General features: G+C 55.8%; 1 protein-coding gene across 6 annotated transcripts in view; it reads left to right on the forward strand.

Annotated features, from left to right (window-relative positions):
- The first annotated feature begins 2,143 nt into the window (after nt 1–2,143).
- The window catches only part of GTF2IRD1 (GTF2I repeat domain containing 1), a 109,958-nt gene continuing 98,478 nt past the window's right edge, over nt 2,144–13,623 (forward strand). For 2 of the 6 annotated variants that reach the window (XR_012122207.1, XR_012122206.1), the window contains exon 1: nt 2,145–2,347. The gene's annotated coding sequence lies outside the window, so the exon portion shown is untranslated. Of the gene's footprint in view, nt 2,348–13,623 lie in introns of all 6 variants that reach the window. The other 4 variants (XM_073215205.1, XM_073215204.1, XM_037002799.2 and 1 more) reach the window with 4 other exon arrangements.

Raw genomic sequence — 13,623 nt, forward strand, 5'->3', positions numbered from 1 at the left:
CCAAGGCCTTTTGCTGGACCGCATTGCCCCCAGTCTCTGCCTGGGCGTGGCTGGGGTCAGACTGGCTCTTCTGGATTGGCAGAGCAGCCCAAAGGCTGGAAGGTAGCCTTCATCCCCAGCCCTCCACCTGTATTATTGCTGCTCTGGATTCCGCCTGCAGAGGGCAGTACTGAGCACACATCCCAGTACTCCCCCACTACCAGGACTCAGCTCTTTTAGCCTCATCTGGCACTCTGCCAGGACTAGGGAGTGCAGGAAGCATTCTGCTCATAAACCAACAGGCCGGCCAGCCAGCCAGCCCTTTCTCAGACCACGTTTCCTTAGCTGGGCCTTCTGAGGCCATGCCTTACCCCCAACACCTCACGGGCCGATGCAGATGTAACAGCGGGACCACAGGTCATTGGGCAGAACCAGGGCTGTGGAGCCAGTTCCAGCATCATCACTGACATGATGTATGTCCCTAAGAAAGTCACTTCACTTCACTGTAAAACAAGGCCAAGAGGACACCCCCCACCCACCCTGCCACCAGTTTAGTGTAAAGAACAGAGAGAGATCTTATATGCATGCAATATGACCAACACCAAATAGATGCTGAACAAGGGTCCCCATCACCACTGTCACCCACTGTGCGGCCACAGTCTGGTTGACTGAGAGGCTGTGGGAAGGGGAAAATGGAGACAGAGAACTGGGAAATGGAGAGCTGCCTTGCCCAAGGTCACATGGTGGTAAGAGGGAACCAGGATTTGAACATCCCAGTCAGACTCCAGATCCGTGCTCTTCCCCTCAGCCATTGCTGCCACACCAGGGCATGCATAGGGCAGGTGGGGAAATGGGTGCCCTGAGGTATCCCCAGACCTCCTGGCAATGAGGGGGATTGGCAAGTAGCCCCAAGAGAGCAAGGGGAAGCATGGGGTAGAGGGAATGTCTGTGACCTCATTCCCAGTCCCTGCTGCTCTGGCCAACACCATTTGTGGGCAAGGCATTCAGTGGGTGCAAGGGTCCCTCTGGGCTCAGACTTGGCTGGGCACTGTGGACCGGGTCTGCCCAGGAGGAGCTCTGTCTGATGGGCTGTGGGCTCACCAGGGGGACACCTCGTCAGCCAACGTTACCCTTTACCAAGTGCCCACTGCATGGCCAGGAGGCTGGGGTAAGACTGTCTGGGCTTTGCTAGGACCTAGGAGATTCCTGATCTACCATTTGGGTGTGTCCATCTGGGCCAGGAGTTCCCTGGGGTTGGGGATGGCCTGGCGTGTGTCTCTATCAGCTGTGTCCAGTGTGCCAGGGGCCTAGGGCCAGGCTCAGGGGACTCCTTGGGGTGGATGAGGATCTATGAATTTGGAAAGAATGGGAGAAGTGCTACCAGATTCCCTAGGTTGGCTGGATGTGGAGCAGTGGTGGGGAAGCCTGAGTCCGGGTATCAGAAGGAGGGCTCCCCAGACAATATGGGACCTGGAGTGTCCACCTGGGTCTGCTGTGACCTTGGGCATGTCACTGCCTTCCTTCCCATCCCAGGGGACAAAGGCTGAAAGAGGCACCTAGGACGGGCCACGGGAAGATAACCCAGGCAAGGTGGGAGTGACCAGCGAGCGGACTTCAGTTTCCCCAGCCAACGCGCAGGGCCCTGGACTCTCCTCCTGGGATCCTCCCCGAGCCCGCTGGGTGACCTTGACCCTCTGCCCTGCGCCCCGCGCCCCGCTCTGAGCTGGCTCTCCAATCCAGAAGGGAAGGCGCTGGGGAGGCGGAGGGGTGTTGCCGGGCAGCCAGGGGGCGCCCAGGCCGCTGGCGCCCCTCCCGCAGGCCGCCCTGGCGGCGGGCGCTGGGGCGGCGCGCGCTCGGGGCGCCGGGGGCGGGGCGGGGGCACGGCGCTCCCCCCGCGGTGCCCAGGCCGGGGCGCGGGGTGGGCCGAGCGGGCTAATCCCGTATGTAAATGGCAGCCAATGGAGGGTGGTGTTGCGCGGGGCTGGGATTAGGGCCGGGGCGAATGGCTGGCAATCTTACTGGGATTACAGAACAAAGAGCCTCCCTGCGCTCCCGCTCTCGGCTCCGCGCCCCGCGCCGCGCCCCGCCCTCCGCCGCAGCCCGCGCCGGGGGTGGGGGCCGCCGAGCGCCAGCCCCCCGGCCGGCCCGAGAGCCCCCGCCGCGGCCCCTCCCCGCCCCGCGCCCCGCGCCCCGCGCTCCCCCGCCCGCCCCTCCGCCGCGCCGCCCGCCCGCCCGCGCCTCCCTCTGCCTCTCCTTCCCTCATTCTCCCGGATTAATTAAGGAGGCAGCGGCAGGAGGCTGAGTCCTGGCCGCGGGCCGGGGCCGGGGCCGGGGCGCCGCTGGCAGGAGCGCTTGGGGATCCTTCAAGGTAGGAGAAAGTTTTGCGGGGGGCGGGCGCAGAGGCCCTTCTCGCCTTCTCCTCCCACCCCCGTGGCCCCCGCCCCTCCCCCTCAAGGTGTTACAGAATCTGGGTCCGGCTTTTAGGTGCATTGGGAGGCACGTGACAGGGATTATAATTCGGGCGGGGGGGAGGGGAGGGACGGCCGCCCCCACCTGCCAGGAGGGGCCGGGAGCTGTCACCCCTGGCCTTCTGGAGGTGGGGGGTTGCTCCGGGCGGGCAGCGGGTGCCCGCAGGCTGCTGCAGTTGGCGAATGAGGTCAGTTCTGCTGCCCGTGGCGGCGGGCGCCAGTGTGGGAGCAGAGGGGGCTGGGAAGGCCGCGGGTCTCCACCCCCCCACCTCTGCCTCCCTCGGGCTGGGCCACCTCCTGACCCGGGCTCCCCTCCCTCCCCCCCCACGCGCACAGGCAGAGTCCAACACTGGAGTACTGCCCCAGCACAGTGGTTTCTGTTAGAGCCCTCAGGGCAGGGTTGACCCAAGCAGTGTGGCAGCTGAACCTCCGGTTGAGGGGAGGAGACTCAAAGGATGGCAAAGGGGAACATAAAGCGTTAAGAGGAGCAAGTTGGGGGTGCCCCGTCTGTGGGTGGTCTGTGAGTTCCTGCAGTTGGGTGGGAGGCCGTTGGAGGGGCCACAGGGTGCTTGATGCCCACCCTCCAGCCTGAGTCCCTTGGAATGATCGGCTTGTCGCCTCTCCTGGGCTCCAGGCCTGGCCTGCAGCCAAGGAGAGGGATGATGCCCTGGCCTGGGCCCAGGGCAGGGGGGACCATGCAGCTAATGGAGTGGGCTTGAGCTGTGCATGTCCGGCCCTGTGACCCAGCCTCCCGGGAAGAGACCTGGGATGGGAGACTCCTGTGTCCTCATCTTAGCCCAAGTGAAGCAGCTCAGCATGTCAGCGTCTCCCTGCCTGCCTCCTGGAGGACCCTGGCCTCAGATGGGTGGTACCTGTGATGTGGGGTGTGGGGCTGCCCTGGGTTTGCCCTGGGCCTGGTAGCAGGGTGAGGGGCAGACTCGTACAGCTTCTGGAGGAGTGGGCATTTGTGGGGCTTTCTCTTACTGCTCACCGCAGGAGGAAGGGGTGGCTGGATGTGGCTGTGACCCCCTCTGGCCATCATCTCCTTCCGAGTGTTTGGTTGCCCTGTGGCTAGTGACTGCTCGCTCCTCTGCCCTGGCCCAGTGCCTCGGGGTTTGGGAGGTGCCTCGGAACAGCCCGTTTATTTCAGCAGCGTCATTCCCAAAGGGAAAGGGCACTTCCATCGATTTATTTGGAACAGGAGGTGGCTGTGGCTGGGAGGCTGCTGGCTGCTGGTGGGGAGGGGCTGGGCACAGGGCCATCAAGGATGGGGGCAGTCAGGTGGCCAGGATGAGCCACCTAGTGTGGGGCCCAGGAGGGTGTGAGGTGGACTCTGACCTCTTCTGAAAAGGGACTGTTGGACCAAGAGACAGGCTTGGACCCAAGATGACAGGTGTTGGAACCCCCAACCTGTTTTTGGGATGTGCAGGGCTTAAGACCGCACCCCGTTCTGCAGCCTGCTCTGAGGGTGACCTAGAAAGTCACGATCTGACTCAGAGGACCCCAGTGGAGGAAACAATCAAGGATTGGAACTATGCAGCCACTCATGGCCCGCTCATTTAAAACATGGGAGCTTGGGGCCAAAGGCTGCAAAACTGGGTCTTGAAGACAGCCTTGTGGGGGCATGCTTAACCTACTTAAGGGGACTGCTCTTAGAGCTCGAGGAAGGGTCTTTTATTTGCAATGTGCTGATCACAAATACTTTTTATCTGTTCCTATAAGGCAGTCTCCCAGAGCCAGGCTAGCCTGACACGGTGACGGTTGCCAGTGTTTGATGCTCTGAAAGGCAGACTAATTGTAGGGGTCTCAGAGGCGGCTGTTCTTGCAGCCTGCCTGTCTCCAGCAGCAAGGGTGTCTACAGTCTGGTGGTGGTCCGGTTGTCCGACACCCCAGGCGAAGGTCTCAGGGTGACGTGGTGGGTGATGGCTTGGGGCATTCATGGGCTAAGCGTGACCTTGGAACCGCAGACCACATCTCCTGGTCCATCCTGGTTTCTGGTTCATTTCCTCTGGCTCTCATCTGCTTCCTCAATCAATCCTGGAAGGCTGCAGTTTTCCTGGAAGGCCTTTGCACGTGCTGTTCCCCTTACCTGGAAGGTTCTTCCCACCCTTCCCCTGCGGGGGATGAGGGGCTTCCTTTAATGGCTCTGCCTGGCTGGGATGGGAGTAGGGGTTGAAGAACCTGCATCTTTGCTCTCCTCCTTCAGGACCTAGTTGGCTGTCTTATCCTTGGGCTGGAAGCCTTCTCCATCCTCAGGGTGGCCAACATGCTAGCTCTGTGTCCCCATGACATCCTGTCCTTCCATTGTCCCAACATTGAACTCCCTCAGAAGTTACATGTCTGTCTTCCCAGGTACACAAGGGACAGGGCAGGAGCAGAGCCTTGCTTTTGAATCCCTGGTGCCCCAGGGCTGGTACCCAGTACTCACCGAATGGCTACTTCAGTGAAGGAATGAATAAATGACATCCTGCTTCAGAACCCTGGCCCACATTGCTAAGCAGACTCTCTGCTATTCCTCAAGTCCCATCTCTGGGGCATGTCCCCCACAATGGTAGGAATCCCAGGGTTTTTCCCTGAGCTTCCTGCTCTCCATTTCCCTGGGACTTCCTCTCCCCATCACCCCAGACCGTGTCTTCCCCCACATCTGAGCCAGGGGTTTTGCTCCCTGAATGTCACCCATCCTGCTTCCTTCAGCCCTTGGACTCTTGGCCATTTGGAGGCATAATTCCATATCACAGCCAAGTTCTCTGGGACAAGCCAGTCACGTGCACCCAGCTCCATGGGTCTGTGGAAGCCTCAAGGGGCCCCCAGAAGCAAGACCTGGAGGGTTGATTGACAAACTCTGGGGAGCAGAGCAGGACCCAGGACCCAGGACCCAGGGCTAGGGACCTTCTGGGAGGACATGGGGCCCAGGAGACGTGAACCCTGGAGGAGACTGGAAGGGAATTCCTGGCGGGAATTCATAAGCAGGACAGAGTGGTGGAAAGGATTGGGTTATGTGGGAGCCCTGTAGGGGACAAACCTGAAGACAGATGTCCCCCCTTTGGTAGCAGTGTAACAGGTGGTGTCCAGGGGAGCCAGTCCCCTTACTGGGATCTCCAGTCCCTCATTTGCAGTAGTATCTGGCTGGGACCCTTTGTGATCCTAATGTTCACCCAGGGAAATACTTGACTTCAGTCTCAGTGCTCTGGGTGACGGCTGATGACAGCAGAGGGGCCACAGCCAGTGAGAGAGCAGTGCAAGAGCCTGAGCCCTTGTTCCCTCTGGGGCGAGTTAGATTTGCTGAAGGAGCTGGGTGAGGCTGTACTCTGTCCATACACAGGCCTGGGGTGACCTGGAGGGGGTTAGGGTTGTGTCTCAGGCAGTGAGCAGAACTCTCATTCCAAACACCCTCTTGGTTTGGAGCTAGGCCTGGCTGACCAGAGCTATTTGTGTGCCCACCTGTCTCCCTCCTTCAGGACCACCTGCTTTGGGTTGCCAGATTTGGCTAATAAAAATAGGGCTACCCAGTTAACTTTGGATTTCAGATAAGCAAGGAATAATGCAGGATTGGGGACATAACTTACACTAAAAACTTTTCTGTTTATCTGAAGTTCAGACTGAATCAGGGTCTTGTGTTTTGTTTGGCAACCTTATAGCTGTTGGGGGCTGGGGAGGGGCTCAGGCTGTGGCTGGAGCCTGGAGTTCCCGGGGTGCCCTGGAGTGAGTTGGAATCAGCACTGATTCTAATTCCTTGGTCAGGCTTTCTCTAGTTTATGGTGGAAGGGTCCAGATTTCCTATAGGCCTGGGTGGTGTGGGGGGCTCAGGGATCCCCAGCTTGGGAAGCCCAGGTTTTCAGGGTCTTCTGTGCTATTGTGGAGAATATGGTGTATTCAGAAGTGTTGGGATGAGGAAGAGGGGGTAAGTCGCCAGGGGCATCTTTTTAGAAACCAGATTGGGATTTGTAGTTAAAATTTGCAGAGCCAGGCTTGAGTCCTGGGAGGCCATTCCTCTGATTACCCCCTTCAAGGCTCAGAGATCCTGCCTATGGGGCCCCTAGTAAGGGAGGGTCCTCACTGGTCTGGGTCACATTTTGAGGGGCTGTTCCCTTGGAGGGGCGTCAGATGAGTGACACCATGGTTTCTGGAAATAGCTGTCCCTCTACCACACTGCCGTCCGAGGCAGGAGTCCCCGGCCTCTGTGCAGTGCTGAGGCCCCTGGAATGTAGGGGGGCTGTGGGCCAGGCAGGGGCAGGGTCTTGTTATCCACGTTCCCTCTCCCCCCAGTCTGGGCCACCTGCTCATATGTAAAATGGAGATGCTACCCCTTGTCTTCCTAGAGCTCTGGGGTGGCACTGTGGTTCCTCAGAGGGTTACTCCACAGCGTGGGTATTTGGGTCACCCCAGTTCAGGTCCGGGGTGGAGACAGGGTGGGAAACCAGAGGTAGGAGGTCCTGGCTTGAGGGCTTGGGGTCCTAGGCAGCTTGCAGATGCCCAGCTGGGCTGTGTAGTTGGGGAGGGAGGGCCCGCTGTGAGCTGGAGGCAGCTGGGACCTTGTCCCTTCTGGGCCTTTGCTGCTCTCCTGGGAGCTTGGGCAGAGCCAGGCCTGTTTGCTGGTTGGGGTCTAATGGGGTATGAAGGTTCATTTTCTGGCAGAACTACCACATGGGGGGTCTGTATCTGTCTGTCATTCCACCAGCCAGTGAAAAACGTACAGTGGTACCCTGTCTGCAGGGTCTCAGGTCCTGGCAGCCAGCCCTAGGCTGGCACATAGGAGGGGCTCACCCAACAAGATATTAGATGTGTTGTGAAGGGATGAGGGATCTGTAATGAAATGCCCAGGTCTTCAGTATGCCGGCCAAGGAGCTTGACAAGTGCACGCATTTCACATAGCCTGACCCCGCAAGACATCAGACATTCGTAGACCCCTAAAAGTCCCCTCAGCCTGTTTGCAGCCAGCCCCCTCCTTTCCCTGGCCTCTGGCAACCACCAGTCACTTTTGTGTCTCTAGTTTTGCATCTGCTGGAGTGTCACACAAATGTGCTCACACAGTGTGCAGCCTGAGTCCGGCTTCCTATACTGGGCATAACACATCTCTCCATCTTGGTGTATCAGGAGCTGGTTCCTTTGGGTGGCTGAGTAGTATTCCATTGTATGGGTGCATCACAGAGTTGCCCCCACTCTCCTGGGGGTGGAGATCAAGCCCACTGTCCTTGCCAGCCACCCTGAGGAGGGTACCTTTTTCTAATTTTTACAAAGGCACTGCCTCCCCCTACTGCTGCCACCCCCACCGAGAGCTGACCCCAAGCCAGGAGAGCTGCACACCTCCGTCCGCAGAGCTGGAATTTCATCCTCCGTTTCTGGTGACTCACACACGCAGTGAGCCCCCGATGAAATTACACCTGCCTGCGGCTGCCCTGGGGCTGCAGTCACTGTCGTGCAGCTGGGCTCCCAAGCAATGATGCTCTAGGACCTGCTCGGCTCGGGGTGGCCCAGGCCTGGGAACTGCTGTGTCCTGTGCCCCTTGCTCCTCTCTGTGTGACTCCCCTGGGAGTCTGGGGTCCCTGGTCTCCACACATGCAGCTTTCTAGCCTGGGGGTAGAAATTCTGTGTTCTCCTGAAACAAGGGCAGGGCTTCCTCTGGGAGAAGGGAAGGAGGGCAGTGGGGCCGGCATTGCAGTCAGGAGCATGGTTTAGGGTCAAACAGGATGGGGCCACGTGACCTCGGGATGCTGATTTCATGCCTCTGAGCTTCGGTCTGTTCATCTGAGCGGGACAACAGAGCATCTGTGCGCAGGGCCAGTGTGAAACTCAGCCGGGGTTACACAGACGGTGGGCTTCCAGGAAGCCCTGGGGGGCATGGGCCTGTTAAGGGGGAGGTGGGGACATGTGGGTCTCCAGGCACCTGTACCCACTGTGAGCCAGTTCGGGTGACTTTTACCTGAGTTACCTCTTTGGGCTCTAAATACAGTGCTGGCTGAAGAGAACGTTTGCGATCCCCCTTTGCCTGTAGCTGGTTCCACAAGAGCAGCAGCCCTTCTGATCGTTTCTGTCGGCAGCACTGAGCTTTCAGCTGGTCACGGAAGCTTCTAGTCAGACCTGCTGCAGCCCTGCCACCTGCCTGGCCGGCTGAGCCTCAGTTTGACCATCTAGACAGTGGAGGCAGCAGTACCATGTGGGGCTGCCAGGGCTGCCCTGTGCGGGGGCCCAGCAAGGGCTTGTCACTCTCCCAGGGCCCGTAGGCTCCTCAGGAGCGCTTCCGTGGTGATGACATGGCCTGTGTGGGTATCTTGAGAGATCTGGGGGTTTTAACTTTGTTTTTTTGTGAGGAAGGCATTTCCTTTTCCCAGTGAGCTGGGCTGCCCCCAGCACCCGTCCCCTACACACACAGTGTCCTCAAAGGCAGGACCCCTCGGTCTGCCCCTGACTGTACTTGGTGGGCAGCCTAGAAGGACTGTGGTAGGGAAGCCTCATGCAGAAGGGCCCTGGGGGGCTCCTAGGTGGCTCCCTGGAGTGGGCAGGACCTCTACCCGCCCTCCTGTCCAGCGCCAGGGTGGTCCTGGCGGGCTCCAAGGGGGTCTTGTGACTGGCCCAGTCTGGTGTCTCTCTCATGTTTATCCAGGAGCTGGTTTTTCAGGTGTGACGGCTTTCAGCAGAGAGGCCCAGGCTGGGGGAGGCAGGGCCTTTGGGAAGGAGGTGGTTGCCCCTGTTCTCTGTGCACTCCGCTTCCAGCTGGTGGCGCAGCCCTCTGGGCAGGTAGGCTAACCACATCCTCCCTCTGATCCTGGTCCATCACCTGCCAGCCTGCCTGCCAGCCTGGGGCTAGCTGCTACCTGAGACACTGTTCTCAGCATATCCAAGGGAGAGATCTCTTGGTTCCCTGGGTCGGAGGCCAGTGCCCCTTCCTGGGGGCTGCTCAGGGCTTCCCAGCTTCCCAGAGTGGTGCTGTGAAACCATCAGGGCCCTTGAAGCCAGATAGATATGAGTTCAAGTCTCAGTTCTACCACTGATTTGCTGTGCAGCTTTAGGCAAGTGACTTTACCTCTCTGAGCCTTGTCTGAACAAATGAGGATGGTTATCCCTACTTTGCAGGGTCCTTGCAGGGCTCAGCACATTCAACTGCAGGAAGCTGGTCATCACCCCAGTTAAGATTCTTTCCTTGACTTGTCACATGATATCTCAGAGGCCAACCCTCTGTTTTTGGGGTGGGGGATTCCCAGCTCTGGTAGCCCCGGTCCTGCCCAGAGAGGAACTGGATGCCATCTTACTCTGCTCTACTCTTACCGTTCCTCAGTTTCTGTTTTTGCAAGCTGGGAAAACCCCAAGGGTACAACTGTTTAGTCGCTTTGGCCCATCACTGCTCAGACCCTCGTAGTGCATGATCGGGCATCACAGATGCCAGGCCCTGCCTTGGGGCTGGGTTACCCAGGGCTCTAGGCCCTGGGGCTGGTTTTTAGAAAGCCTGCCTTCTCCATAGGGAAGGAAGGTGAGATGTCCCTGAGGGCAGCCTGCAGGAGGGGACCTTTCCCTGGGCCCCGGAGGTTGAGTGGGATTCAGACCCAGGGGTTCCAGAACTGGGCTGGGTGGGGATTCAGTGGTCATGGTGGGGGAACTGATGGATGGACAGCCATGTGAGTAAGAGTCCAGAGATAGGAAATGACAGCGTGCATGTGGCCCAGCGAGCATGACGCTCCAGCAGTGACAAGGTGTTCCACTGCGACCAACTTGGGCCATTGTGATGGGTCCAGATGAAGACTTTTATCAGATTGCCTCCATCTCAGACTGGGCATGGCCAGGCCCTGCTTGTTTCTCTGCCAGCTGCAATGAGCTTCCCTCAGTTTCTGGAACATACTGTGCTTCATCTTGCCTCCCATGTGCTGTTGCTTCTCCTTTGAACAGGTTTTAATGTTCCCTTTAATTTCATGGGACTGATTGTTACTTGAACATCTCAGCATGCATGTCACTTCTCTCGAGAAGCCTTCCCTGATGCTCTCTCCCGAGACTGTGTTCGGTGCCCCTCTGTTCCTACCAACCCAGAACTTTCCCAGATAGCCCTCCTCACATACTGTGTTCCATGTCCTGGTACTTGTCCGTCACCCCCCAGTGGGTCAGGGCCATGCTGCCTGTCCCTCCACTCCCTACCCCCAGCACCCTGCCTGGCACAGGGAGTGTCTGATACAAACTTGATGAGTGAGTGGAAGCAAGTTGGGTGTCAGGACCATCGAAATGGGGCCTGAGGGGTGGGGAGCTTTCTCCATTCTTGGGTACCAGCTCTCACGGGGCCACCCCCATCCTCCCCTGTTGTTGTGTCTGCTGGTCTGGTTGTGGCTGAGAGGCACCCAAAGGGTGGTGGGTGATGGTGGGGGTGGGCATGTGTCTCCCTGGGCTGGGTGCAGCCCCACTTTGGGGGTTTCCCCTCGGTGAAGGGCAGCTGGTGTGCGTGGAGAGCGCACAAGTGTGGAGCCTCAGAACAGTTAATCCCTTGGGCTATTTAGACACACTTTTGTGTGTGTACGTGTGTGTGCGCACGTGCATGCACGTTATGTGTGCCATTCCAGAGGCCACCACCGTGACTGTGTCAAAGAACATCACATTGAGCTGAGTCTTGACCACCAGCCTGGGATGAGTACTGCCCAGTGTACAGAGCCCCCCAACCCCAGTAGATAGCAAAGCATAGTCCTCTGTTAGGCGTGCGTTTGGCTCCAGCTAATAGACACCTAACCACAGAGGCTTAAGCAAAGAGGGGTTTATTTATTCCTACAAAAAAAGCCTGTGGGTAGGCAGCTGGAAGCTGGGGGCTCAGCGATGCCTTGGCTCTTTCCCTCCCTGGTTAGGTTTTCTTTTAAGTTTGTTTTTAAAATTAGTCTCTTTAAAGTGTGTTCAAAAAATTGTGCAGAATTCACCACTATCTAGTTTCAGAGCATTTCAAAAAGAAAATCACCCCATGAAGTAGTCACATACCCCATTCCCACCTCCCCCAATCCCCTGGCAAACATGGTTTTACTTTCTGTCTACAGATTTGCCTATTCTGGACATTTCATGCAAATGGAATCATATAACCTGGCTTTTGTGTCTGGTTTTTTTGACTTAGCACAATGTTTTCAAGGGTCATCTCTGTTGTTGTGTAGGTCAGAATTTTATTCCTTTTTATGACCAAATAATATTCCGTTGTAGGGATATACCACATTTTGTTTATCCGTTCATGAGTTAGTGGAAATTTGGGTTGTTTCTACTCTGGACTACTGAATAATGCTGCTGTCTAAAAGTTTTTGTGTGAACTATGTTATCAGTTCTTGTGGCTAAATACCTAGGAGTGGGATTGCTGTGTCATAATGGCAATTTGATGTTTAACATTTTGAGGAAATGCCAGACTGCTTTCCAAAGTGGATGCACTGTTTTATATTCCCACCAGCAATGGGGTGAGGATTCTAGTTTTCCCACATCCTTTTCAGCATTTGGAATCGTCCATCTTTTCTGTTATAGCCATCCTTGTAGGCTATAGGTGAAGCATTTTCTCATATCTTGATTTAGCTTATTGGATTTTGTCTTCATGCTATTGCCTCATGGTCACAAGGTGGCTACATCCCCTCCAGCCCTTACACCCATGGTCCAAATGGAGAGAAGGAGTTAGGGCACTAACATCTACTGTCAAAGCTTTGCCTTCATGAACACTCTCCTCAGGGACTTCTCCAGTGTCATACAGGTCAGGCCTATATCGTACAGTATTCCCTAATTGCAGGGAACCAGGAAGCTGACACCTCAGCTTCATGTCAGCTTCCTGGCCTATGGGGGAAGAAGGGGGCTGGGAATGCTAGTGGGTGAGGATTGCCCCTCTTTGCCCCTCATGACCCAAACCAGTGTGGCATCTTCCCTTCTCCAGGAGCAAGAAGAAGGATGTGGAGCCCTCAAATGGAAGGATGGGGACTTAGATCATGGGTGCCTGATTCTGCTGCAGCTCATAGTCTCCATTGCCCCTCAGGTGTGCCCTGCTCTGGGGCTCAGGGGACCCTACTTTGTGAACGGCAGTATCAGTCACCTCCCATGCCACCCAGATTCTCCTCCCCATCCAGAGGCCTTTTTTCCACTCAGCCCAGGAGACCTGTAGCCCAGGGCTCACTCAGTGCTGCCTCAGGGCCTTTGCTTCTCCCTACCTCCACCCCAGAATGAGCTGTGGGAGGGCTAACCTTTAAAACTGGCCAGGGCTGGGACTCTCATACATGGCTGGTGGGAGTGTAAAGTGGTATGGCCATATATGGAATACAGGTTGGCCATTTTTATTTACTTACTTTTATTGACATAATCATATCATAATTCACTATTTTAAATGTTAATTGGTTTTTCATATATTCACAAGGTTATACAATTGTCACAACTGTCTAATTCCAGAAAATTTTTATCACTCCAAAAAGAAACCCTGTTTCAGCAGTTGACTCCCCATTTCCCCCGACTCTCAGCCCCCTGGTAACCACTAATGATGTCTCTATGGATTTGGGGCAGCTTTTTATAAAGTTAAGCATACTGTACAACCCAGCAAATCCATTGCTAGGTATTTATCCAGAGAAATCAGAACAGGCTCACATAAAAACGTAAAGAGAAATATCTAATACTAGTACTGCAACACCTGCTTTTTTCTCTCTGTTGTTTGCATGGACTGTCTTTCTCCATCCCTTGACTTTTAATCTGTGCATGTCTTTGGGTTTGAGGTGAGTCTCTTGTAAGCAGCATATAGATGGGTCTTGCTTTTTTATCCATTCTATTACTGTGTCTTTTGATTGGTGCATTCCGTCCATTTACTTTTAGGGTGATTTTTGAAAGATATGTACTTATTGCCATTGCAGGCTTTAGATTCATGGTTATCAAAGGTTCAAGGTTAGGTTGTTTACTACCTTACTGTTTGACTTAAGTCACTTATTGAGCTGTTATAAACACAGACTGATGATTATTTATTTCCCTTCTTTTTCCTCCTCCATTCTTCAAATGTTGGGTGTTTTGTTCTGTGCTCTTTTTAGGAGTGCTCCCGTCTAGAACAGTCCCTCTAAGATACCCTGTAGAGGTGGTTTGTGGGAGGCAATTTCCCTCAACTTTTGCTTGTCTGGGAATTGTTTAATCCTTCCTTCATATTTAAATGATAGTCGTGCTGGATACAGTATCCTTGGTTCAAGGCCCTTCTGTTTCATTGCATTAAATATATCATGCC

Source organism: Manis javanica, chromosome 10 (assembly GCF_040802235.1).
Source record: "Manis javanica isolate MJ-LG chromosome 10, MJ_LKY, whole genome shotgun sequence".
NCBI classification, from domain to species: Eukaryota; Metazoa; Chordata; class Mammalia; order Pholidota; family Manidae; genus Manis; species Manis javanica.